Genomic DNA, 26352 nt, shown 5'->3' with positions numbered 1-26352 from the left:
CCACATTCTTTACATACATAAAGTTTTGTTGTGTAAGCCTTTGATACGAGCAGTAAGGTCTGAGGATCTAGTAAAGTGGCTGGAGATGTAAATAAAGGTCTCCCCGCAATCTGTACATGTATATGGTTTCTGCCCAGTGTGAATTCTCCTGTGTACTGTAAGTTTTGAGGATCAAGTAAATGCCTTCCCATACTCCTGACATATATGGCTTCTTTCCAGAATGAGTTTTCACATGCATGGTCAGGGCTGAGGACTGAGTGAAGGCGTTACCAAACACCAACATTTATGAGGTTTCTCTCCACTCTGAATTTTCATGTGTAATGAGGAGTGATGGGTACTGAAGAACTTTCCCACAGACCTCACATATAACAGGCTTTTCTCCAGTATGTATTTTCTTGTGCTTAAAAAAGGCTTGAGTAAGAAGCAAAGGGCTTCCCACTGTCCATACATACATATTGTTTCCCTCCGGTATTAACTCTGCTATGTATAATAAGGTATGAGGATTGATGAAAAACCTTCCCACATTCTTGACATGTATATGGTTTCTGTCCTGTGTGGATGTTCATATGGTCACACTGGGGTGATGCTGCACTCACAGTCTGTCCTTGCTACTGATATTCCTGAGGATTCTGTCCACCTGTGTGGGTTTCTAAGGAAACGTCAAGGTGTAGAGCACCTGGGAAGGCTCCCCCACATTTCTTACACTTGGACGGGTTTGTACCATGGTGACTTTGCTTATGAGACTGTCATTGTAAAGGACTCTCTATAAACTGACCTCTCCCACCGTGCAGGGGCTTCTACCCTGGGGCGGTTTGTGTCCATGGACTGAGCAGAACAGTCTCTGAGTAGCTTTTCCCAGGGGAGAGCTTCTTTGCAGCAAGGGCGCTCACTTCCTTCTGGTCACCCAGAGAAGACATCCCACCTGTCTTGGAATCCTCATGGGGCTGAGGATACAACTAGTTGCTCGAGATTCTGTCACAGTGTGCATGATCAGACAACCCATCCTGGATGGCTGCTTCCCTGAAGAACAGCAGAGAATGCTTCCAATTAGTGTGATGTTCCTGAGAGTCACCTTGTCCCGGAAATTCTACGTCTGCAGGTTGGTTTCTAACATTTAACCCCCTTGATTGAAATTCAGACATGTGACCTGATTTTCCAAGCAACGACTAATGTTTCAATAAGATGGACAAGCAAACTTGACCGATGCGGGGTCACATAGCTATATAAATTTTCTTTCAACTCAATGAACAAACACAGTAAGTGGAAATAACTCCCTCTGCAGAAAAATGAAGTACCAGTTTAGACTGAAAATAAAACGGACCTGAGACTGGGTTTGGTTCCAGCTCAGTGTGGAGCCCAGGATACATGTGAAAAGGTGAAGATGCATCCCCACACACCCAAGACGGACACTGTGAAAACACCTCACCTGAAGCAGATTACTCTCCAGGATTAATGAGTTTTTTGTTTCTTGTTCTGTTTACTTAGGTAAGGGAGAGGGTCACACCAAGCATTGCTCAGGGATTCCTGCTGCTGGGGCTCTGAGGGACATGTGGGGTGCTGATATGGAGTCCAGGTTTCCTTCCTGGTGCAAAGCAAGTGCTAATGTAAAATCAATAGTGCTGCACCATCATGTTCTTTTCAACAATCACCACTTGTCTTTGCTGTCTATCAAATGTAAAATCACAGTATTTCCTCTATATTAAGAAGAGATTTTGGGGGGTCAGAAGCATAGTACAGGGTTAGGGTGTTTGTCTTGCACGCAGCTGACCCAGGTTCAATCCCGAATATCCCATATGCTCCCTTAAGCATTGCTAGGAGTAATTAGTGAGTGGAGGGCCCAGAGTAACCATTAAGCATCGCTGGATATGACCCAAAAAGCAAAAAAATAAATAAATACAAAGATATTTTTTAGGTTTTAGAATTACTGATTTTATGCAGCAACAGTGTTGGAATGCAAAGATACTGTGTTGCGTGAAGTTAGGCAGAAAAAGAAATACAAACAAAATGATGTCACTCATCTGTGTAATAATGGATGCAGAAACTTACTGTAAAGGGCGGGCTTAAATCATCCCCTAATTCCAGTGTTTAGAGACTGTCATCAGAGACATGCCAACGAGGCTGGCTGCTTCCCTGGAGAACAGCAGAGGAGGATTCCAATTATTTCTTGATTTCTTGAGTCTCCATGTCAAAAATTGTCGATCCCTGCAGGTTTCGTGTCTCACATTTCCACCAGGCAAATACAATTACCGATACATGTATGGCTTTTCGTGGAATGACAAAATGTTTCTGCAAGAAGGACATGCAAAATTGAGAGAAGTGTTGGTCATTAACGTGTGTCCATTTTTTTCTCAACTCAATGACGAACACATTAAGTGGAAACGATTTCTATACAGAAAAAGGAAGCACCAGTTTCAAGCAAATAAAAATACACCCGAGTCTGGGTTCTGGTATGGAGCTCAGGATGCATGTACGAAGGCAAGGCTGAATTCCCACAAAGCTGACAACGCAGGGGCCATTCAAAACATCGAACCTAATGAATTAATGTCAGGATCAATGAGGTTTTTTGTTTGTATTTATTTGTTGGGGCAGTGTCACACAAAAGAGTGCTCATAAATTACTCCTAGTGGGGCTGTGGGGACCATATTGGGTGCTGGGTATAGAACCTGGTTCCATCCCTGGACCAAGCAGTGCACTTCCCACTACACTACTACTAGGACTAACAAACCAGTTCTTTTCAACAATGACCACCTGTGCTTACATTCTATAAAAGAAAAATTCAGTATCATGTTGGTATTTAAAAAAAAAAAGAATGTCTTTAAATCTTGAAACTACTGATTTTCACACCCAATGAGGCTAAGAGTCTATGACTCTTGTCATAATGCTGTGGATTTCCTCCCTGCGGTGTCAAGAGTCTGGAGATCTGCTGACAGCAAAGGATGCCAGGAGCACCCATTCAAGCCACATGCTTGGTCCACTGAAAATACCACCGGCATAGTAATATTTATTCTGAACATGAAAATATTTCCAGCTCAATTGTAATCGATACGCCTGTTGTACTGCATGAAAATGTGGTAAACTGAATCCCAAATTTGGGGTTTGAGTTCTGAAATCAAACAATACAGAATGTAAGAGTTACTCAGTGGATAGTAAAATGAGGTCAAGCAGATAGCGGACATCTTGGTAGATCTCACAGTCCAAACAGGCCCACAGAAAAGGGTAGATCTTTTGGTTGATCACTGTGAGGAGCTAGGCATTACCCAAACTAGCTTTTGGGTTTTGTATTTTGACCAGACCAGATACTGGGACCACATTGAATCCAGGGGATCAAAAATCAGTCAGCGGCCTAAAATGCAAGTGCGCTCCCTGCTATCCATGTCCTGATCCAAACTAATTTTGATACTGACTTATTCATTATTTTAAAACAAAGGCAAAATATGACTAAGAGGAACACGAGAGAACAGCAGAGAGACCATGTGCTTAGCTTGAGGGAGACAGACTCAGGTCTCAGATCCCTGAACACCTTGGGTACAATTCCTGAGCGCACGGCCAGGAGTTACACCTGAGACCCATGATGAGTCACGTGTGACTATGCCTGGGCCCAAAACCTAAACGACGATAAACTTCTTAGATACTCAAAAACATCTAATGATCCGAGGGCAAAGATAACCATGGTGTTAGAGAGGGCAGAGGGGGTCCGGCTGCTCCAGAAAACGGGACCCGGAGTTTCAGGCTGAACATCCACCCTGGTGAGGCACATACAGGAAGACTAAAGGCCGAGACTCCCATGGACTATTCTACACACCTGACAGATAAGGAAGATTAAAGACAAAGCCAGGAAATTAAAGCGCAGATCATTCCATGATGGACAGTCCAGGGGGATGAAGGGCAGGACAAACTTGGCACAGATGCCTGGATCCAGGAGCTTGAGGCCCCATGGCCTCAAACAGCAGAGAGCCGGACACTCAGGCTTGTAGCCAAATCCCACATCTCCTTCCTAAAACAACCAAAGACCTGAGAAGCCTGTGCCCTCTGGTCACTGCACTGGGTCATCTTGTCACTCTCATTCTTTAGGATGGTGTGTCAGAGGGTGCGTCACCATCTTCTGCCTTTGTTTTTCCTGTGGATCAGCAGGAGGCTCCATGGAAAGACCTGAGCCGTGAGCACCGGAGGAGCACAGCCAGCCCCTTCCCCCAAAAGGAAGTCCCTGCATTGGAGCAAGAAATGTAGTGACTTGCCAGATACTTGGTCACTGGCTCACAGACTCATCCACAGGGATACACGGCCAGATGCTCCTGCCTCTCCAGGGTACAGAGAAGTGGGTTGTGACCAGGCTGCCTGTTGGGATAGGAGGGCTAGTCTCAGCCTACAGGGGAGGAAACTACAGCCCTGCCAGAGCCCCGGGAATCCACTATAGGTCCTACAGGAAGGTCCCTATGGCCAGGGACTAACTCTGAGGCCAGGAGGTCCCGTGCAGAGACGGTCCCTGCAGGTCACAGTGACAACAGGCCCATTAGTGGCTCTGCTGTGGGGACAGCTACAGGGACTCGGTGGAAAAAACTTCAGCTGCCCTCTTGCAGAATGGATGGGGACATGTGCCTGGGAACTCTCTTCCAGGGAACAAGGTCACTTCTGGGCTCACGTGAGCCCCAGGCAGTCCCATGTCTGATCTGCTGGACCTAGGCCATCCTGGTCATAATTTACTGTAATCCCAAATCAGCACATGAGCCTCCTCCAGCACTTACTCCTATTTTGTAGGAACAGCTCTGAAAACCATGTAAACAGTGTGTTGTATCACAAAATTATCCATATAGTCAGGGTGTTTACTATGAACCATGATTTTATGTGTGTCTGGAAACTAGAATTTCTGGAGTGAGTCTACTTTTATTTTTTCTTTTTGGGTCACACCTGGTGATGAACAGGGTTTACTCCTGGCTCTGCACTCAGGAGTTACTCCTGGAGGTGCTTAGAGGACCATATGGGATGCTGGGAATCGAACCTGGGTCGCCAGCGTGCAAGGCTAACGCCCTACCTGCTGTGCTATATCTCCAGCCCCAAGGAGTGAGTCTACTTTTAAAACATGAATATTATATCTTGTGGATTGGTGTGGTAATACAGCAGGTAAAACATTCACCTTGCATTTGACTGACCCAGGTTCAATACACTAGCACATATATTGGCCCCTGACCCCTGCCAGAAGTGATCCCTGAGCTCAGACGCAGAAATAAGCCAAGGACAATGAAGGGTGTTTACCAAAAATACTGTAACTTAAAAAGGTAACTCTAGTGAAAAAAACAACAACAAATACTCAAGTGTGAATTCTGAGGCAACTTCCCAGGTTGTCTGATGATAAGTATAGTGAGTCAGTAGGTCCCATAGTACGAGACGCTTGGTGTTCCATCTCTCCAGAGAAACAAAGACACAGGGACCACAACAATTGATGGCCAGTGCACAGTGGACCTTTAATTCAGAACCGAATAGCATACTTATAGAACATCTGAGGGTGATCAAGGTACAGGACTGCATTTATTGTGATTTACCATTTACAGAGGTCAAGCTTTTCAACAGAGGCAATTCTTTGTGGGGGGGAATTAACTCAAGAAGACGTTCTGTCTGAGAAATTCACTCAGGGGTTATTAGATCTGTATTGCTTCGCTCTTTCTTTGTTTGTACATATTAAAGAATTAAGTTCACTTCTTACTAATATATGCAGTTATCTGCATACACATAGTAAAAAACATTTCAAAACATACTTCTCTAGGTTCAGGAACTAATGTTAAAAGATGACTGTGCTTTTTCCATAAATTCCACACGGAGTCCTTGGCGCAGTTACCCCATGGGGTCCGATCTTTTAGGTCATGAAAGCTTGGAAAGAAGACTATGCTTTATGATTTCTAGACTGTCCCTTATTGAAGCCAAATTAGCTTTGATGCTTGGTGCAGGTCAAACCAGAGATTCTCAGTGGGATCCAGTTTTCTGCGGTTAGAAAATACGGCAACTGAAGCCTGAGTCAAGTAATTATGATGGATGCCCAGAAGTAAATATATTTTAAAGTCAATTAAACCTGAAATATTAAGCACTTCATATTAACTTTTTTTCCTTTTTGAAGCAAAGAACGTTGCTCTATAGTAATAGATTATAGATTATATAGGTGAGAGGGGAAAGAGAAATGCAAAAAATGACTACAGATACAAAACCAGAGTCACCAGAATGTTTGACTTTATGACTTAAAGATAACCTCGGGGGATTGGAGGTCCTCATAGGAGTACTGTAACCCACTCTGAGGGGAAAAAAGTTGGCAATTCACTGATCAACCCTAAAACACTTAGGGTTAATATCCAACACTCATGTGTAAAGACAAATTCTAGAGTGAAACATTTAAAGCGGGTCCTTAAGCCCCCTTTTCTGTCTTTTTCTATGCTGCAGAAATCCATATTTTCTCTTAAATACTAATAATCTCTTTCATTGTTCTCACATCGTATGTGTGTGTATATCTGTGTGTGTCCAGGTGTTTCAATTTTGGACCACAACTGGCAGTGCTCAGGGGTTATTGCAGCTCTGGGATCAGGGCTCAGTCCTACTGGGGCTCAGGGACTATGTGAAATACCAGACGTACATCGAACCTAGGTTGGCCGCTTATAAGGCAAGCACTATACTGGCTGTACTATTCCTCTGGCCCTTTCTAAGTTAATTATTTCCACCGCATCAGGAGTGACCCTGAGCAACACCACAACAACACCACACACTAGAAGTCAACTATTTCTCTTTTAAAAAGACACATAGGGGCTGGAGAGATATCACAGTGGGAAGGGCATTTGCCTTAGACGCGGCAGACCCGGATTCAATTCCCAGCATCCCATATGGTCCCCTGAGCACCGCCAGGAATAACTCCTGAGTGAAGAGCCAGGAGTAACCTCTGTGGATTGCCGGGTGCGACCCAAAAAGCAAAAAAAAAAAAAAGTTTCACTTGCAAACTTCACCCACCCACAGGAAATGAGCCACTGGGTGGCCTTTTCCCATTACAGCAGTCAATCAAAGCACAGAGAAGAACTGGGTCTCCTGCTGCTAGTGCTGTCAGATTTCAGAGGGCTAAATCCCGCCCTGTGTAGATCTCTCAGCCTTGCAACCAAACACTTCTGACCCTTCCCGGACCTGGAGGGAATCCTAACTACGGGGAACCTCCCATGATCACTTGCTCACATGTGCGAACCCTGCACCCCGGCACAGACCCCACTCCACTGCCCAAATCCTCTGGATCCCACTAAAGCCTTTGCCATACATCAGGAACCGCCTAAATATCAGGAACAAGAAAAAAAGAAGTGCGAAATCGCGCCCCCAGGTACCCCAGCTCTGCCACTCACAGCGCAGGAGACTGGGAGGCCGCATGTGTTCTGCCACAAAATGGGCCTCCACAGTCCCCCTGTCAAAAGAGCTGTCAATTCCTCCCCTAACCACGAAACCAATGGTGGCCTGAGCCAGGCAACCACAACTAGAATAGAAAGGATGCTGAAAGTACCACCTCTGTGACATCACTTCTGCACCCGCCAGGATACTTAAAGGGCCATGGTTCAGATGCAGAGAAACCATCTGTGCCCATCCAGGTGAATTGGTGCTTTTAGGTGGCTGGACTGGATAAAGTAGTGGAGAGACAGCTGCTAGAGTGGTGGATCACACAGTGGGAGGCTGGGGGTAAGGACAATAGTCCTGATCCTGTACCGGTCACTCAACCATTACAACAATGCTCTCACACAGAGTCCATCAGGAAAAACATATGTGGGTTGATTCCAGGTCAAACAGGCACATTGGTACACAGCACCTGACATTGAGTTTCGTGAGAAAGTAATCAAGAATGGATGAAGCAGTGACTCTGAAGCCAGCCCTGGAGATGCAGAGAGGAACTGGCCTAGCACCAGCCCAGAGAGCTGAACACACTGGAAAGGGGAAAAGCCTGGTAAGATCATCAGAGAGCACTGTCCAGCCAACACGCTACCTCTTGAAAACGCCTGACCAGTGGAGTCTTGCCTACAAGAAAAAACACAGGAGGCAGTTTGAGAAACCCAATTTCAAATACAGAGAATGAACAAGAGGGGTAGTACAGTGGGGTGGGCGCTTGCTTGTATATGGTCAATCTGAGTTCAATCCTCAGAATTTCAAATGGTCCCCTGAGCACCATCAAAGTGAAATCCAGGAGCAATCCCTGCGCACTGCCAGGTGTGTACCACCAACAAACATATATACATATATATGGAGCGATAGCACAGTGGTGGGGTATTTGCCTTGCACGCAGCCAGCCCGGCCAAGCCAGGTTCAATTCCTCTGCGCCTCTCTGAGTGCCCTGCAAGCTACCGAGAGTATCTCGCCTGCAACGCAAGGCCTGGCCAGCTACCCGTGGCATATTCGATATGCCAAACACAGTAACAAGAAGTCTTAAAATGGAGATGTTACTGGGCCCGCTCTAGTAAAATGGATGAACAATGGGAGGACAGTTTTTTTAAAATATTCATATATATAATATACGAAGTATTTGTATTATACATAATAAAATAATTTGCTCGAGCGGGCCCAGTAATGTCTCCATTGGAGACTTTGTTGTTACTGTGTCTGGAATATCGAATACTCTCGGTAGCTAGCTGGGCTCTCCGAGAGGGGCAGAGGAATCAAACTCGGGTCAGCCATGTTGGCTGTGTGCAAGGCAAACGCCCTACCGCTGTGCTATATATATCAAATTTATATGCATATACATGTATGTACACATAAAAACCTAGAGTATATTTTCTGACCTACTTTGGGGCCTATTTTGGCCTTTAAACAGATCTGAATCCTTTTTATCATTCGGGTGACTACGAGATTGATGGAACTTTGGTAATTCCAAATACAGTGCTTATTTTTTTTTCTCTGATATTATTGAACTCACAGGTGGAATCCAAGAACTTGACGAACCTTGTGAGTAATCACAGGTAAATGGAAGGGCGGGGTGGTTGTGGGGAGCCTGGGGAGTGCTGGGATGTGGGGAAATGACCCATATTCGCAACATTTGTCAGACATTTGAATCAAGGGACCCCTTCCATCCTTTCAACTGTCTTTCTACGCATGATAAAGTCCATTTAAACTGTTTCCAGTAGGGGCCAAAGAGATAGGACAGCAGAGAAGACATTCCTCTTGCTTTACCTTTAACAGGATCCCAGAGCTCCACCAGGAGTAATCCCTGAGTATTTCTGGGTGGGATTCAAAAAGACGGTGCATGCCCAGAACTGCAAACAGAGAAGCTCGTGAATGCGGGACTGTGTGACCAAGCAGGCAAGGCTCTCCAGAGCAGAAAGGACAAATTACGGGAAACACATGTCCTGGGATCTGAGTCACCGCAGTTGACAGGGCGAAAACGGGCCGACACAGTTGGGGACTCGTGATGTGCATCAGGTGGGAATCCAGAGCACAGAGAAAACAAGGTCTGGGCACCTCCAATGTGGCACAAAAATAAACAGGAAAGAAAATAAAGCAGCAGTATGGAGTAATAGAACAGAAGGTCGGGCTGTGAACCCAATCTTCTCATATGGTCCTCCAAGCACTGCCAGGTGCAATGCCAAAGTTAAGAACTAAGAATTTTTCCCAGAATCACTGGGTGTAGCTCTCCAAACAAAACAAAATACCCAGAGGCAAGCCTTCGTCCCCTACCATCCCATATGGTCCCTGAGACATGTCAGGAGTCATCCTTGAGCACTAAAGTATGAGTACTCTTTAAGCTGGGTATGGTTGAAAAGCCAAATACAACAAAACTGAAACAAACATGGCCTCATACAGAAAGTGTTGGCCCCTCCGACAAGCAGGAACAATGCAGGATCCTTCCTGGAACAACTCAGAGACATTTGGCCCAAGAAGACTGAGTGCTCCTGTTACTGCATCACCTTATCTTGTCACTCTATTCCTATCTAGGGATGGGATGTCTGATGGCATGTCACCATCTTGTCCTGACTCTGATTTTTCTGAAGATCAGAGACCTGGAAGAAGAGTCAGAGCAGTGAGCACTGGAGAGGAGCACATCCCCCAGACCCGACCAGGCACACCCTCGGGCACTGGCTCACAGACACACCTAGAGGACACTACCTAATGCTTTTGTATACCAGGGGAGGCAAAATGGGTTGGCATCTGTGCTGCCTTCTGCAACACAAGCTCTGGACTTGGTTACAAGGGAGAAAACTCAGCCCAGCATTGACCTGAGGACTCCTCCCTGGGTCCCACAGTAGGCTCTCACAGCCACAGCCAGGCGCTGACTCTGAGGCCAGATCACGTGACACAGCGCCCCTTGCAGGCTGGCAGCAGGGTTGCCCTGCACAACCATAGCTCAGAATAGTGGCTCTATCACGGAGACAGCCCTTCTCCTCTTAAAAAAAAACACTTTCTACACACACACACACACACACACACACAAACACACACACCGTTTACCCCAGGTACTCACCTCAATAGACATCGGTCTAGACAGGGCTTTGCAACTTGATGTGAGGAAGCAGAAATTCCTGTTCCGCCAGACTCTAAAACTAATAGGATGTTTGCCTGTTGACACCAGTCAATCCCTTGCATTCCTATGTATCCCTATGGCCCCCAGAGTACTCCAGGCAAAATACTTGAGCCAGGAGTCAGAGTACGCCCTCAGGGTATATTCACACATGTAGAAGCCCCAATTTCCCACACCAAAAATAACCCCGAAAGGAAACTAAAACCCCAGTTACCTACAGAACCACTACTCTGGATGTCCCCATTATACCTCAGAAGTCATTGAAAAAGCCGGACGGTAATAGGGTCTCTTACCATTGCAGGAGCTGTGACTCTGCCCAAAGTGAATCTGGAGATTTTATGGCAGTGAGACTGGGGCCAAGGTCCCAATGTAGGTCAGCTGAAGATCAGGATGGCCAAGCCCTTGCCGTCAGCAGGTCCCTCACCCCCAATACCCACAGCTCCGTGCTCAGCCCAGTACCCACCCTCCGATACTTTAGGCGATCCTGGCCCAGGGTCACTCACTCACTCACATCCTCCTCCCCTGCACCCCGTCAAAGATACGCCTCGCCTCAGGAATCGCCTGATATCAGGGACAAGTGAAAAACAAGTGCAAAAGTGCCCCCAGTTGACAAGGAGCCGCAGCTCAGTGTGGAGACAGGGAACCGCCAGCCGCTCACAAGAGATCACCCCTGTTATGCCAAAAAGTCGGCCTTCAGAGTCCCACATCCTCTCAGAGGCTTGATTCTATCCTTTACCGACTTGAACAATGACACTGACCCAGTTTCCAGGAATAGAAGCACCAGGGAGGGCTTCCTGTGATATCACTCTGTTTTCGCAAGCAGCCTTAAAGAGCCAGACTCCAGATGTGGAGAGAATCATTGTGCCAAACCAGGAGAATCTGTCGTGAAAGGGGGACGGGCTCACACACACAAAGGGGTGGAGAGGAAGCTGCTGTACTTGCTGGTCACACAGTGGAGGGCTAGCGACGGGTAAGAATCCCCTGGTCTCATACTGGGCAAACAATGAGCCAATGCTCTCACACACAGTGAATCAGGAAAATCGCAAAGTAAAACAGGCAATAGGGAGCAGGTGGTGCACGGGACAATGAGTTTTTCCAGGAAATAATCAATCAAGGTAGGATGAAAGCAGTTACTCCAAGCCAGAACAAGAGCAGAGAGGAATTAGCCTAGTAGCAGTCCAGAGTGCTGGAGAAATGGTGAATCAGGAGCAAAGGCTCATAGGAACATCAGAGAACACTCTCCAGTCAACAGTCTATGATTGACAACATGCGAGGAGTGAACAAGCACAAAAGGTTCCGCCCCTAAAGCTCGAGCGGCCCCGGCTCTTTCAGGGCAGAGAATGGGAGGCACTGGGCGCTCACGAACCGCCACTCATGTCCTGACAAAAAATAGGTCTTCACAGTCCACATTCCACAAAGGGCCGCCATTTCCTCCTCTACCATGAGACCAATGGCGGCCTGAATCTTGCAACCACAATGGGAAGAGAAAAAACATCCGAAGGTCCCTGGCCTGGGACGCCACTTCCACCGCTGCCAGAATCTGAGCCTTAAAGGGCCATGGTCCAGATGCAGAGACCCTTTTTGCCCACCCAGGTGAATGTGTGCTTCAAGGGGGATGGACGGAACAAAGGTGTGGAGAGTCAGCTGTGGAGAGTAGTGGGAAACACAGTGGGAGGCTGGTGATAAGAAGACCCCTGATCCTGTACTGGTCAAACAATGACCCAACACACAGTCCATCAGGGAAAACACGGCTGGGTTTATTCAATGTAAAACAGGAAAGTTGGTACAATTTACCGGATACTGAGTATCATGGGGAAGTAATCAAGATGTGGTGATAGCAGTGACTAATTGCTAAATCTAAATATAACACTTTTTTCTGTATTATTATTGAACTCATGGGGAACATGACCAACCTTGTGAAAAATCACAAGTAAACAGAATGGCCTGTTGGGTTGTGGGGAGCTGACCCATATTCCTGCACTTGTCAGACATTTGATTCAAGAGGCCCCTTTCATATGTCTTTCTAAACACAGTAATGTTGATTTAAACCATTTCCAATAGGGGCCAAAGAATAGGTACAACAGATAGAACTTTGGCTTGCACCAGGTTTAACAGGGTTCCCGGAGCACCAGCAGGAGTAATCCCTGAGTATTTTGGGTATGACGCCAAATGATGGGAAAAACAAAGTTTAAAATTTAAAAAAAAACTGCCTTCATGGCACTCTACTAAAGAACCTTGCCAGGGCCATTTAACTAAGATAACACTTTCTGAAACATTTATCCTTTATACTGACACAACGCTAACCAGTACCTGAACATCTGGGAGGCAGAGATGACATGGGGGAAGAAGCTGATCACACAGCCCACCTGGATTCAAACCACAGTACCCCATAATGATCCTGAGTCCCCCAGGTATGGATGACTGAGCTTAGAGCGAGGAGTAGGACTCAGCTGGGTGTGGCTTCAAAGAAAATGAATCAAGAGGCCCTGAAGAACGAAGGTGTGGCCGGTTTTCTTCCATAATCCCCCAAATCCAGAGCATCAAAGCCAAGTCACAGGGGCTGGAGTAATAGTCCAGAGGGGAGGGCTTTTTCCTTGCACGGGGCAGCTCAATTTCAATCCCTGCTATCCCATATGGTCATCAGGAACCGCCAGAAGTAACTACTGATTGTGGAGGCAGGAGTAACCCTAGAGCATCACTGGGTGTGAACCAAAAAGCAAAAAAAAAATGTCAAGCCAGAGTCACAACAAAGAATAAGACAGTGGTGAGCCTTGACAGCCCTGAGTGAAGTGATTTTATTTTGCCTTTTTATTCATTCTTTTATTTTTTAATTGTAAGTAGTGAGACATCATGAGGTACAGTTGTAGACATACAAATTTTTGTGCTTGGGTTTCAAGTATACAATGACCAAATACCCATCCCTCAACCAGTGCCCATTTCCCACCACCACGGATCCCTGTATCCCTCCCAACCCCCACCCCCTCAACCCACCCTGCCTCTTTGTATGGGCATTCCCCTTTGCTCTCTCTCTCCTTTTAGGTATTGTGGTTTGCAAAAGAGGCATTGAGTGGCAATCATGTTTGGTCTATAGTCTACTTTCAGCATGCTTCTCCCATCCTGGGACGATCCTCCCATTACCCTTTATTTGGTGCTCCCTTCTCTACCTGGGCTGCCTTTTCCCCTAGCATGTGTGGCTGGTCGCCAAGCCATGCAGCAAAATTCCTGGTACTAATCTCGGCCACTCTTGATCTTGACAGCCCTGAGCAAAGGGGATTTTTTTGCATATTTATTCACATTCCTATTAGCTTTCAGGAGAAATCTGAAAAGTACATGTTAACGTACACATCAAGTTCAAATTCGGGGACCCTGGCATAGATTTTCCCTTATAGACTGACATCACAGAAAGTTTGTTACACATAGACAGGATTATTACCTCCCTGGCTTCACTTTTGTGGCACAGCATCCCATGGTACAAAGAAAACAGACTTTCCCAAAGGGGCCTGTTTTGACATTAAAAATTGTTATTACGGCATTGAGTTATTTAGTATGAATTTTACGATGTTTCCTAAGACCAGAAAGAAACACAAAGGCTTTCCCACATTCTTGACATATATAAGATTTCACCCCAGTGTGAACTGCCCTATGTACATATAGGCCGGAGGCCAGACGGAAGGCCCTCCCACATTCCTTACAAACAAATGGTCTCTCTCCAGTGTGAATTCTCACATGACAATTACGGTTTGAGGCAGAAACAAAGGCCTTCCCACACTCCTTACAAACATAAGGTCTCTCTCCAGTGTGCTTTCGCATATGCCGAATAAGAGTTGTGGATTCCACAAAGGCCTTTCCACATACCTTACATCTATAAGGCTTTTCTCCACTGTGAATTCTCATATGCATATTGAGGCTTGAGGAATAAACAAAGGTCTTTCCACATACCTTACATCCATAAGGCTTCTCTCCATTGTGAATTCTCATATGTCGAGTAAGGCCTGAGGATACAACAAAGGCCTTCCCACATTCATTACAAACATATGGTCTCTCTCCAGTGTGAATTCTCATATGACAGGTAAGTCTTGAGGAATAAACAAAGGCCTTGCCACATACCTTACATCCATAAGGCTTCACTCCATTGTGAATTCTCCTATGCCGAGAAAGGGTTGAGGAATAACTAAAGGCCTTCCCACATTCCGTACAAATATAAGGCTTCTCTTCAGTATGAGTTTTCATATGCCCAGTAAGGGTTGACGATCGAGTGAAGGTCTTTCCACGTGTCTTATATTTATGAGGTTTCTCTCCTGTATGAATTTTCCTGTGTCTAGAAAGGTGTGAGGAATAACCAAAGACCTTCCCACATTGCTCACACACATACGCTTTATTTCCAGTATGGATTCTACAATGTTTTAAGAGGTCTGAGGGTCGAGTGAAGGCCTTCACACAGTCCTTACATGTATGTGGTTTCCCTCCTTTGTGGATGTTCATGTCATCACATTGGGGTGATGCCGGATTCAGACCACGACCTTGCTGATGACACTCTTGGGGATTCTGTCCACTGTGGGTTTCTAAGGGAACATCACGGTCCTGGAAACACGGGGAAGCTACCCCACATTTCTTATTCTTGGACAGGGTGAACCCACGGTGACTTTGCTTGTGGGCCTTTCGGTGTGGAGGACTCGCTGTAAACAGTGCTCCTCTCCCACATTCAAGGGTCTGCCCCAATGTTGGGGTTTGTGTACATTGACTGAGAACAACAGACTGTGTGAAACTTTTCCCCGGGTAGGGATTCTTCAGAGTGAGGTTGCTCTCTCCATTCTGATCACCCTCAGAGGCTATCCTGCTTGCCTTGGCATTCCCGTGTGGCTGAGGGCACAAATGCACACTCGAAACTTTTGCACAGTGTGAAGGGTCAGAGACATTCCACTCGGGCTGGCTGCTTCCCTGTAGAACAACAGAGGATTCCAATTATCGTTCTATGCCTTAAGAGTCTCTACATCAAAAGAAATTGATACCTGCAGATTGACTTCTAACATGTGCAACACACCAATGCAATTCCAGAAATGTGGATGGCATTAACATGGACTAACCTAATGTTCCTGTAAGACACACATGGAAAATTGATGAATGAGGAGCCATTAATTTGTTAAATATTTTTTTCAATTCAATGAACAGGCAAAATTACCTCCCTCCGCAGAAAACTGATGCACCAGATTCAAGAGAAAAATAAAACACACTGAACTCTGGGTTCAGTTCTAGCTCACTGTGGAGTAGAGCACAGAAAGCATTTGTAAAGAAATGTTGCATCCCACACTGCTGAGGCGGACCACAGGGGCCACTGAAAACATCTCACCACAGGCAGATTCTTTTCAGGATCAATGAATTTTTCTGTTTTGTATTTTGCTTTTAATTTGGGGGCGGGGACACGCCATATAGTGCTCAGGGATTATTCCCTGTAGGTCTCTGGGAAACACATGGAGCAATGTGGTTGAATCAGTTTAAAAAACAAGCTCTTTTCATGGTTACCATTGCACAGCGGGTAGGGCGTTCGCCTTACAAGCGGCCAACATGGCCGACCCGAGTTCGATTCCTCCGCCCCTCTCGGAGAGCCCGGCAAGCTACCGAGAGTATTCGATATGCCAGACACAGTAACAACAAAGTCTCCAATGGAGACGTTACTGGGCCCACTCGAGCAAATCGACGATCAACGGGAGGGCCTTTACCTTTACCTTTACCTTCAATCAAATGAAAAACCACGGCATTTACATGAAACATATTACAATTTACTTTAGGTTTTGAGCAGAGATGCCAGCACCCAGTGAAGATAAGGGTCCTCGACCTCAAGCATCATACTCTGCATTTTCTTCCGGCCATTCCCAGTCCTGCACTTTAAAAATAACATGCTGGTTCACTGACATTTTCCATTAGTATTATAATACTGATTCTAAACTTGCAAATCTTACCGGCTCACTCATACTCGGTGACTGAGTTCCAAAATCCTGAAGACATGCTTTGAGTTCTGAAACCAAACACAATACACAACGTAAGAATTCATCAAATGTAAAATCCTTAACCACGTAGTACAGCTTGAGGACATCTCTATGGTTCTCACAGTCCAAAGAATCCCAAAGAAAAGGGAAGGTCCATGGGTTGGATTGCTGTGGAAAAGCTGGACAAACCTAAAAGACAGTTTTTGGGGTTTTGTCTGTTGAACATTGACAGTGATGCTCAGGGAACTATATGGGATGCTAGTTATTGAACCAGGTGGACAGTGTGCAAGACAAGCACATTTCCTGCATTATTATCACTTAGAGCCAAAATAGCTTTATAATTTACTCGCTTATTAACTAAAGAAAAAAGGCAAAAAAATTTTTGAAGGTACAGCGACATTATAGGCTGTACAGACAGGCTGTTAAGGAAAAGCAGGGTGATCAAAGAGTGAGAATTTCATGGTCTGGCAGAAGAGGAAAAATAATGTCAAAGCCAAGAAAGTAAAGTGCAAGATTATTCCATGACAGACAATCTGTGGGAGCGAAGGGCAGCGTAAATACAGCATAGATGCCTAGATCCAGGAACCCAAGGGTACCAGGGTCAGCAGGGCAACACGTGCTCAGGGCACCCTCACACTGCCCAGGGCCTGAGCCACGGAGGGTTCTCAGACACTCACCTGCATGCATGGCTCTCCTCTCCGGCCTCAAGGTTACTCCTTCCAGCCAGGAGATCACCGCAGGCTTCACCCCAGAATGCCCTGAACCTAACAGAGATGCAGCATGGATTAGTGACAAGGAAAACATGACAATTAAACCCCATGTGTCCCTATAAAAATGGAGTAAATTACTGGAAAGGCATGAACAGAATCTGCACTTCTAGAATGCCCCAGATTTGGAGTTATCCAAGAGCTATGATTCAGGTCTTAATTTAAGAGTGAAATATGGGGCCCCAGAAAAAAACCACAAACAGAATAGCCCGGGTCTTATAGGGACAACAGGGGTCTGATCACAGCAGAGTACGTAGTACTTTTTTTTCTAGTTTGGGATCTTTACCTGGGGATGCTAAAGCCTTCTCCCTGACTGTGTATTCGGAAATCACCTTTGGCGGTGCCTGAGGATCACATGGAATGGTGAGGATAGAATGCATGTCCAGAACTTTCAAGACAAGCACCATGCCCGCTGTACTGTCACTCTAGGCTCAGCATCACATGCAATGTAATGAGCCTGCGTGAACTGATACCTGAGTGCAGTAAACCCCAAAGCTTAACAAATCCAAAGATGGCCAAAGATGATCAAAGCCCCCAGTTGGTTTTAAACACAAACACAAAAGGATGCAGACAGACAGCACAGAAGGTCATGCAAGGGCCTTGTTCAGGGTGAATAAAAGTTTCATCCTGACATTCAGTAGGGTCTCTCAAGCCATCAGCTGTGATCCCTGACTGTATAGTCCAGAGTCAACCTGAGTCCTTATGAACCTAGAACCACTGAAAGTGACCACAAGCACTGAAATAGAGCAGCATCTTGTGGAGTGAGGCCCTAAGAAATAAATGAACTGTGTTGGAAGCGATATTACAGGAAGCAGGACACTAACACTGCACACACATACAGAATTGATTCCCAGCAGCACACAATGTCCCGGACCACAAACAGGATGAATAATGAATACTCAGCCAGAAATAATCCCAAAGTATTTGTAAGTATAACGCGAAAACCAAATCAAAACAAAATAAAAGGGAATGCCCTGCCACAGAGGCAGGGTGGGCTGAGGGGATGGGGGGTGGGAGGGATACTGGGATTAGTGGTGGTGGAGAATGGGCACGGTGGAGGGATGGACACTCAATCACTGTATAACTGAAACCCAATCAGAAAAATTCATTAGTCTACCACTGTACCTAATGGTGTTTCATTAATAAAAATTTAAAAAAATAAATAAAAATAAATTAACTGAAGTTGTGGGCCTGGTGCAGTAGTTCCAGGATTAAGACAGCAACTTTTTAAGCTGCCAAGCGTGTTCAATCCTCAGCACCTCATGGCCCATGAACACCCCCCAGAGTGATCCCTCAGCACAGAGACAAGGATATTCAGGTTGTCCCCCAAATAAAAGTAAAACCTAAACAAATACACAGAAATTATATGTAGTACAAGAAGTAATCAGAGAACTCAGCAATGGCAGGAATCAGGAACTATTTAGAGGGACCTAAGTGATAGCTTAGCGCATGGGGAGCTTGCCATGCATGGGGCTAATCTGGGTCAATCCCCAACTCTCCAGATTCATGCAAACCCACAGAGAATGATTACTATGCACAGAGCTTACAGAAAGCCCCGAGCATCGCCAGGTGAGTACCAACAAGAAAACCAGGAGAAGGAACTAGATAAACAGCTACTGAATCTCTGTCCTCACCAGGACAGTCAAAGCTACTGTTGGACACACAGTCACGGCCCGGCACAGGAAGCCCACATGGCAAGGTTGACCCCGCACTGCTCTCACCAATGGCCCACAGGTGCTGATAGGTCTCCAGCATCACGTCCTTGTAGAGCTTTCTTTGAGAGGCATCCAAGCACGTCCACTCCTCTGGGGTGAAGATCACAGCCACGTCGTGGAAGGTCACCATGTCCTGATCCAGCATACAAAGGGGACAGGAGTCAGGGTCTTTCCCCACCCTTTTCCCTGGGATGTGAGGTCAGGATCCCAGGGCCCTAGAGGGGCTCAGGGTCTGTCCCCTCGTGAGGAACCAGCTTCCACCTGAACTCCTGACAGACTGGTCCCAACTTCTTTCTAAGACAACTGCATATATGAAAATGTGAGAAATGCTCTACTAGAAGGTTCCTGAAGGTGGTGGTCTAGCTCCTGACTCCAGGGAATTCCACCACTGCTCCTAACAGCACTTCAGAGAGTAACAACTGAGCACACAATCAGTGGGACCCAAATGAGTGACCCTGCTTTCAGCTCAAAACACTAAACATACACCCCCTGCATCCCACAGCCCATGTTCTAGGGAGAAGGGTCACTCAATGTCCAGCCACCGAGTTAAAGATGTGCATGCACATATGAGGCTGTAGGAATCTGATCATGGTTCAGAGCCACCCCAAATGCCTCTCAAAGAGCTCAGACAGCCCCGGAGACCAACAGCTCAGACAGCCAACAGCTCAGACAGCCCCAGAGATCCTTTGCTCTGTCTCCCTGGGACCAGCACATGCCCATAACTGCAAACAGAGCAGCCAATGAATGCTGGACTGTGTGATAGAGCAGAAGAAGCTCTACAGAGCGAGAAGGACAAAATAATGGAAACACATATCCTGGGGCCTGAGTTACTGTAGCTGCCAGAGCACAAACAGGGCCAGCACACCCGTGGACCCATGATGCACATCAGGTGGAAATTCGGAGCACAGAGCCAAGAGGAAGCCCTGAGCATCTCCCCTGTGGCACAAAAATAAAAAAAATACGAAAAGAAACAAATCAGCATGACTGTGTAACAGGAGAGTGGGGTGGGGATAGTGGGTACGGCTGGTGATACCTGCCATCCCATAGGGTCCTCTATGCACTGCCAGGTGCAATGCCAGAGTGCAGAGCCAAGAGTATAATCCCTAGAATCACTGCGTGTGTCTCCGAAAAGAAAACAAAATACCCAGACACCAGCCTTTGATGCCCAGCACCCCATATGGTCCCCGTGACATGTCAGGAGTCATCTCTGAGCATCAGTAATCTTTGAGATGTTGTGATACAAAAGCCAAATACAATGAAATTAACAGACAGCCTGGGTAGCTCCTGTCACTGAATCACCTCATTTTGTCACTCCTACCTGGGGTTTGTGTGTTCGACGGCATCTCACCATCTTCTCCTGCCTCTGATTTTCCCGAGGATCAGAACTGAAGGAGAAGTCAGAATTGTGAGCACTGGACAGGAGCAAAACCCCCAAGTTCTGATCAGCCACATCCTCGCGCACTGGCTCAAAGACCTGCCTGGGAGACACTGCCTAATGCTTCAGTCTCCCCAGGAGAAGAAAAATGGGTTGGCATCTGTGTTGCCTTTCATGACACAAGTTCTGGGCTTGGCTAAAAGAGAGAAAATTCGGGCCTGCCTTGTTCTGGGGACTCCTCCCGGATCCCACAGAAGGTGCTCACATGCCCAGCCAGGAAGGCCTCTGAAGCCAGGAAATCCCGTGCATCAGTGTCACCTTCTGGCCCCATGAGAGAGCCACAGTTTGGGCTATGATTGCATAGGGGAGCCCCTCTCTTCTTAAAAAAAATTTAAAAAAATCAGGGGCTGGAGTGGTCGAACAGTGGGTAGGGCGATTTGGTTTGCAAGTGGTCGACTTGGGTTCGATTCCCAGCATCCCATATGGTCCCCTGAGTACCACAGGAGTAATTCTTGAGACAGAACCAGGAGTAACCCCTTGCATCGCCGGGTATGAGCCAAAAAGCAAATAAAAATTTTAAAAAAAATTTCTACAGGGGCGGGAGCAATAGCACAGTGGGAAGGGTGTTTGCCTTGCACGCATCCAACCCGGATTCAATTCCAGCATCCCACATGGTCCCCCAAGCACCGCAAGGAGTGCTTCCTGAGTACAGAGCCAGTAGTAACCCCTGAGCATCGGCTGGATGAGACCCAAAAACCAAAAAAATAAACAAAAACTTTGTACAGACATAGACTTTTACCAGCAGTACACAAACAAACGAACACACACACCCTTTACCCGCAGTACTCACCTTGATAGCCAGGGATCTGGGAAGGACTTTGCAACTTGATGTAAAGAGGCAGATATTCCTATTCCAACATACAGTAAACCTGTTAGGATGCTTCCGTTGCTGGCACGAATCAATCCTCTGCATCCTCACGGGCCCCAGAGCACTACCAGGAATAATATCTGAGGCTAGAGCCAGAGAAAGCCCTCAGGGTATCTCCAGGAATGCAGAACCCCCATTCCACACGCCAAAAGTAGCCCCAAAAGGAAATTATCATTGGCAAACCCCGGCCACCTGCAGATCCACCATCCTGGCCTGACCAACGACTCCAGCCGATGAAAAAGCTGGACAGCAACAGGGTCTCAAGCCTTTGGGGGGGCTGCAGCTGTGCCCCTCAAAGTGAATCTGGAGATACTGCAGCAGCGAAACTGGGGCAAGGACCCAACATGGGTCAGCTCGGAGGGTTCAGACGCACAAGACCCAGTCCTCAGCAGGTCCTGCACACCAAGGCCCGCAGTCCCCACGCTCAGCCCTGCGACAACCCGCGGTTGCTCCAACGCGGAGCTGAAGGTGACTGTGGCCACAGCGGTCCCCCTGGATCACGCACTAACACCCGCGACCCCAGGCATCCCATTACAGCCCCCGATGAACCTCCCAATTCTCCGCGCCCCCCAAAAGACTCCAACATACCTCAGGAACCGCCTGGATATCGGGGAACACAAGAAAAACAAGCGCAAGAGGCCCCTAGAGCTGGTGCGGTCCCGCAGGCTCACAGTGTGGACTTGGGGAGGCACGGCTGCTCCCCGGAGGTCACCCCCATCCTGCAGCAAGACAAAATCGGCCTTCAGAGTCCCGCTTCCTCACTGGGGCCCCACTTTGTCCTTTACTCACGTGAACAAGGACTATCTGACCCAGTTTCCAGGAAGATAAGCACCAGGAAGGCCCCGCTGTGATGTCATTTCCAGTGCTGCAAGCAGCCTTAAAGTGCCAGACTCGACTTGAGTAGAAAACCTTTTTCCCCACCCAGGTGAGCTGAAGCGATAGCACAGCGGGTAGGGCGTTCGCATTACAAGCGGCCAACATGGCCGACCCGAGTTCGATTCCTCCGCCCCTCTCAGAGAGCCCGGCAAGCTACCGAGAGTATTGGATATGCCAGACACAGTAAAAACAAATTCTCCAATGGAGACGTTACTGGGCCCGCTCGAGCAAATCGACGATCAACGGGAGGGCCTTTACCTTTACCTTAGGTGAATCCGTGGCGGGTGCGGATGGATTCTCATAAAGGGGTGGAGAGGCACCTGCTGGAGTAGCTGGTCAGAGTGGGAGCTCTGGTAAGAAGAAGTCCCCTGATGCTTTACTGGTCAGTCCAGTGTGGAGACAATGCTCTCATACACAAGGCCATCAGGAAAAGTGCAACAGGGTTGATCCAGGTAAAACAGGCAAGTAGGGAGTGGGTGGGGCACAGGACAGTGAGTTTCTTAGGCAAGTAACAAATCAAGATGGGGTTGAAGCAGTGACTGGGAAGCCAGCGCTGGAGAGGAACTGGAACAAACCAGACATAGATCAGCCACCTGAGAGCTGGACAGATACGAGAACAGGAAGAAAGGCTGCTAAGGACATCTGAGAGCAATTTACGCGTTAATGCTCTACGTCTGACAACACAGGAGCAATGGAAAGTCACTGGCAAGGAACGTTCGATGGGGAGGCTTCAGAAATATATTTTCAAACCCAGAGTATGGACCAGGAGTGACAAGTACAGTGGGTTAGCACTTGCACTGAACTTGGTCAACTTGAGTTCCATCCCTGGCACCCCAAATGGTTGCCTGAGCACCACCAGAAGTGTCAGGTGTGCTTCCAAAATCAAAAATGTTACTGAAAGAGTATAAGGACCCATTCTAGAATGGAGGTATATACTGAACTTACAATTAGCAAACTTTCCTGGTAAAAAGCCGTTACTTAGCCTTTTCAACAACCTAAATGATTTATAGTATCATATGACTACTAGATTATTGGGATTTTTACTACTTCCCAAAACAAAAAGGTTCAGGCTTTTTTCCCCCTGTAATATTAGTGAAGTGAGAAGTGCTGTTCTATACCTTTTTTATTTTTGGGTCACAACTGGCAATGCCCAGGGATTACTCCTGGTTCATGCAGTCAGGAGTTACTCCTGGCGGTGCTTAGGGGACCATATGGGATGCTGGGAATTGAACCCGAGTTGACCACGTGCATGTACTCCTATGGGTACATGCTTTTATAAAAGAAAAGGGGATAAAAAATTACACTTGGGGCCATAGTGACAGTACAGTGGGCAGGGCGTTTGACTTGCACACAGCTGACCTGGGTTTGGTCCCTGGCATCCCATTTGGTTCCCCGAGCACTGCCAGGAGTGATTCCTGAGCACAGAGGCTGAGTGCAGAGTCAAGAATAAGCCCTGAGCATTGCCATTGTGACCCAAAAAGCGGAGGAAAAAAATGCATTATCCTAAATGAAAGTTAAAAGTCCATAATTTTGCTCAGAGCCTCCAAGTCCTTCCTTTTCTCCTAACAGCCTCTTGTTCAAAGGACTCAAGAATGTTCATATCTAAGAACTTCCAATTAAGGAGTAGGAGAGAATACGCCAGACTGAAGCAGATACTGGCCAAATGAAAGCCAGAGGGCCTTCCCTGGTACCCCTTACCCACTGGTCCCCTGAGGAGGGCACAGACGTCAAGCACTGTCAGGCGTGGTTCCAAATCTCATCTCATCTGCTCCCCATACAGTGAGATAGACCCAGAGAGAGGAGCTCAGAGGGCTTAGCACTTGCTTTACTTTTGGGGGACATGGCATGGCTCCCCCTGCAACCCAGACACACGGACACTGAGGGGGAAAGTCTTTGACTATCTCCAAGTTTGTAGCAAACGGGGGGTGGGGGGGAAGACAGAAGAAATACCCCAACACCCAAAAAGAAGTTCAAAGAATGCTTGTGTGTCAAAACAAATTCTGGAGTGGGAGGGTTGCGCTCATACGTACTGATGCTCAGTGGACCCTACGTTGTGTCAGGAATAACCCTGGTCACTGCAAGAAAGACAAATGCCCTCCTGACTATACTACTGACCAGCCCCTAAGAGTAAGACATTTAAAACCTATTGCCGCTGTTCCCCGGAAAACCCCTTTCTGCAAGTACTCACAACAACAGCAGGGTACAACTCTGGTCTGGGAGAGATGGACGGTGATGGATGCTTGGAATCTTGACAGGTGAGGAAGAAATTCTTTTTTCTGAGGAAATATAATCATATAGGGTTAAAACAGATAGTAAGTTGATAGGGTACTTTTTCTTTCAAGCAGCTAAGCCGTAACAGTACCTATGCTCACCCACCCCAGCACTTTTAAAAATGATGCCTGAGCACAGAAACAAGAGTAACCCCTGAGCCCTGAGTTATGCTGTGGCCCAAAAAACTACAATAAAAAGATTATAAAGGAATTGGAGAGATTGTATAGCAGGTGAGGTGCCTGTCTTCCAATCAGCCAAACCAAGTTTGAATCCTGGCATCCTATATGGTTCCCTGAGCCCAGTCAGGAATGATCCTTGAGTGCAGATGGAGGAGAAGTAACTGAGTCTTGCAGTTTTACACCTCCAGATTAAATAATTAATTCATTTAAATGAATAAAAGGGTGTGACCAAGACTGATCCGAAATTGCATTACTAGAAGGTTTAGGGCACACTCTAGAAGTCTCTGAGCTACTTGCTGCTGAGATTGCACATTTGGCTGCAAGACCCACTACGACATGGCACAACCTGATGCACCCCTCTGGACCCACCCCTCAACACTGAGATGTATTAAAGCTCTACATCTTGGGGGGTGAGTGATAGCATAGACAAATGAGCATTTGTTTTGAAGGCAGCCAACCTGGGTTGAATTCTGGACATCCCTCATGGTTCCTGGCACCACTAGGAGTGCTTGCTGAACGGAGAGCCATGAGGAACCAACGTGCATTGCTGGGTGTGACCCAAAAAGCAAAATTTAAAAAAAAGAAAAAGTAAAGAGAAGCTCCCACCTCCCTGTGCTCCCAAAACCCACAGAATGCACAAGGAACAAGTGAAAATCCAAGGCGCTGCTTATGCTTCTGAGCCCCAAGCACATACATATGCACTGCCCCTCCCCCAACCCACCCCATCACTGGCCCCCGGCTCTGGGTTCACTCCAGGCTGGTGCGGGATGCCGGTATCGAACCCAGTCGGCCGGATCCCCCCCTTATGCATCTTTCTAAATAAATTCTCCTTAGTAACAACGACCTTGTTGCCCTCAAAATCTATTTAAAAGCAAGATAAAGCTTTCCGCAGCAGCTCTTGGTGTGTCCCGGATGAGGGGCCGCCACCCCGGGCCACCGCCACGGATCGACCCCGCTGCCCACAAGGCGGAGATCGTGAATGTTCAGGCGCTCAGAGCGACCACTCTGGCGACCGGCGGGAAACCGACCTTCCCGGACCCCCGCCCTGGGTGCCCCCTCACCCGCTCCTCACCTTCCGCACGGAAACCAGCCCGCCAGCACTTCCCACCCGACTTCCAAGAGTTCTAAGGCGGCAAGAAAGAGGATCCCGATTCTGTGACGTCATCATCAGTGCGACCAGAGCCTTAAAGGGCCAGGCTTCAAATATTCCTGAGCAGGTACTTGCCTGGTCAGGCCCTCCCGTTGATCGTCGATTTGCTCGAGCGGGCCCAGTGACGTCTCCAATATGGCCGCTTGTAAGGCGAACCCCTACCCGCTGTGCTATCGCTCCAGCTACGGCCATACCACCCTGAACGCGCCCGATCTCGTCTGATCTCATAAGCTAAGCAGGGTCGGGCCTGGTTAGTACTTGGATGGGAGACCGCCTGGGAATACCGGGTGCTGTGCCTGGTCAGAAAGGTTTATTTTTCCCCGTTTCTGGAATAGGATCAAGTGATCAGAACATCTGATGTTTGCCAGGTCTGGGATAGATGGAGAGTGACGGACTGGACAGATAGCATGTCGATCAGAAGTCTTTGTTTTGACAAAGGAACTAAAATTCACAAAGATACTTTGCGAACAGCCACCCAGACCATCTCTCTGAGTCCCCAAGTTCATTTTTATCACACTGAAATCCAGGTCTTGAGTAGCTTCAACTGTTTATTTTCACAATGATAGAAGAGAGCTAGAAACTAAGTGAATCACATGG

At 47.2% G+C, this 26352-nt stretch overlaps 1 non-coding gene and 1 pseudogene across 1 annotated transcript; both read left to right on the top strand.

Moving 5' to 3' along the window:
• Positions 1–21504: 21504 nt before the first annotated feature.
• LOC130017276 (uncharacterized) lies at positions 21505–21599 on the top strand (annotated as a pseudogene).
• A 4336-nt stretch (positions 21600–25935) lies between these two features.
• LOC130017274 (5S ribosomal RNA) lies at positions 25936–26054 on the top strand. Its single transcript, XR_008791372.1, has one exon. It is a non-coding gene; the product is annotated as a 5S ribosomal RNA (ribosomal RNA).
• The last annotated feature ends 298 nt before the right edge of the window (positions 26055–26352 follow it).

This window comes from Sorex fumeus, unplaced genomic scaffold, assembly GCF_029834395.1.
Source record: "Sorex fumeus unplaced genomic scaffold, SorFum_2.1 ptg000184l, whole genome shotgun sequence".
Taxonomy (NCBI): domain Eukaryota; kingdom Metazoa; phylum Chordata; class Mammalia; order Eulipotyphla; family Soricidae; genus Sorex; species Sorex fumeus.
This window is presented reverse-complemented; position numbering and strand designations above follow the sequence as displayed.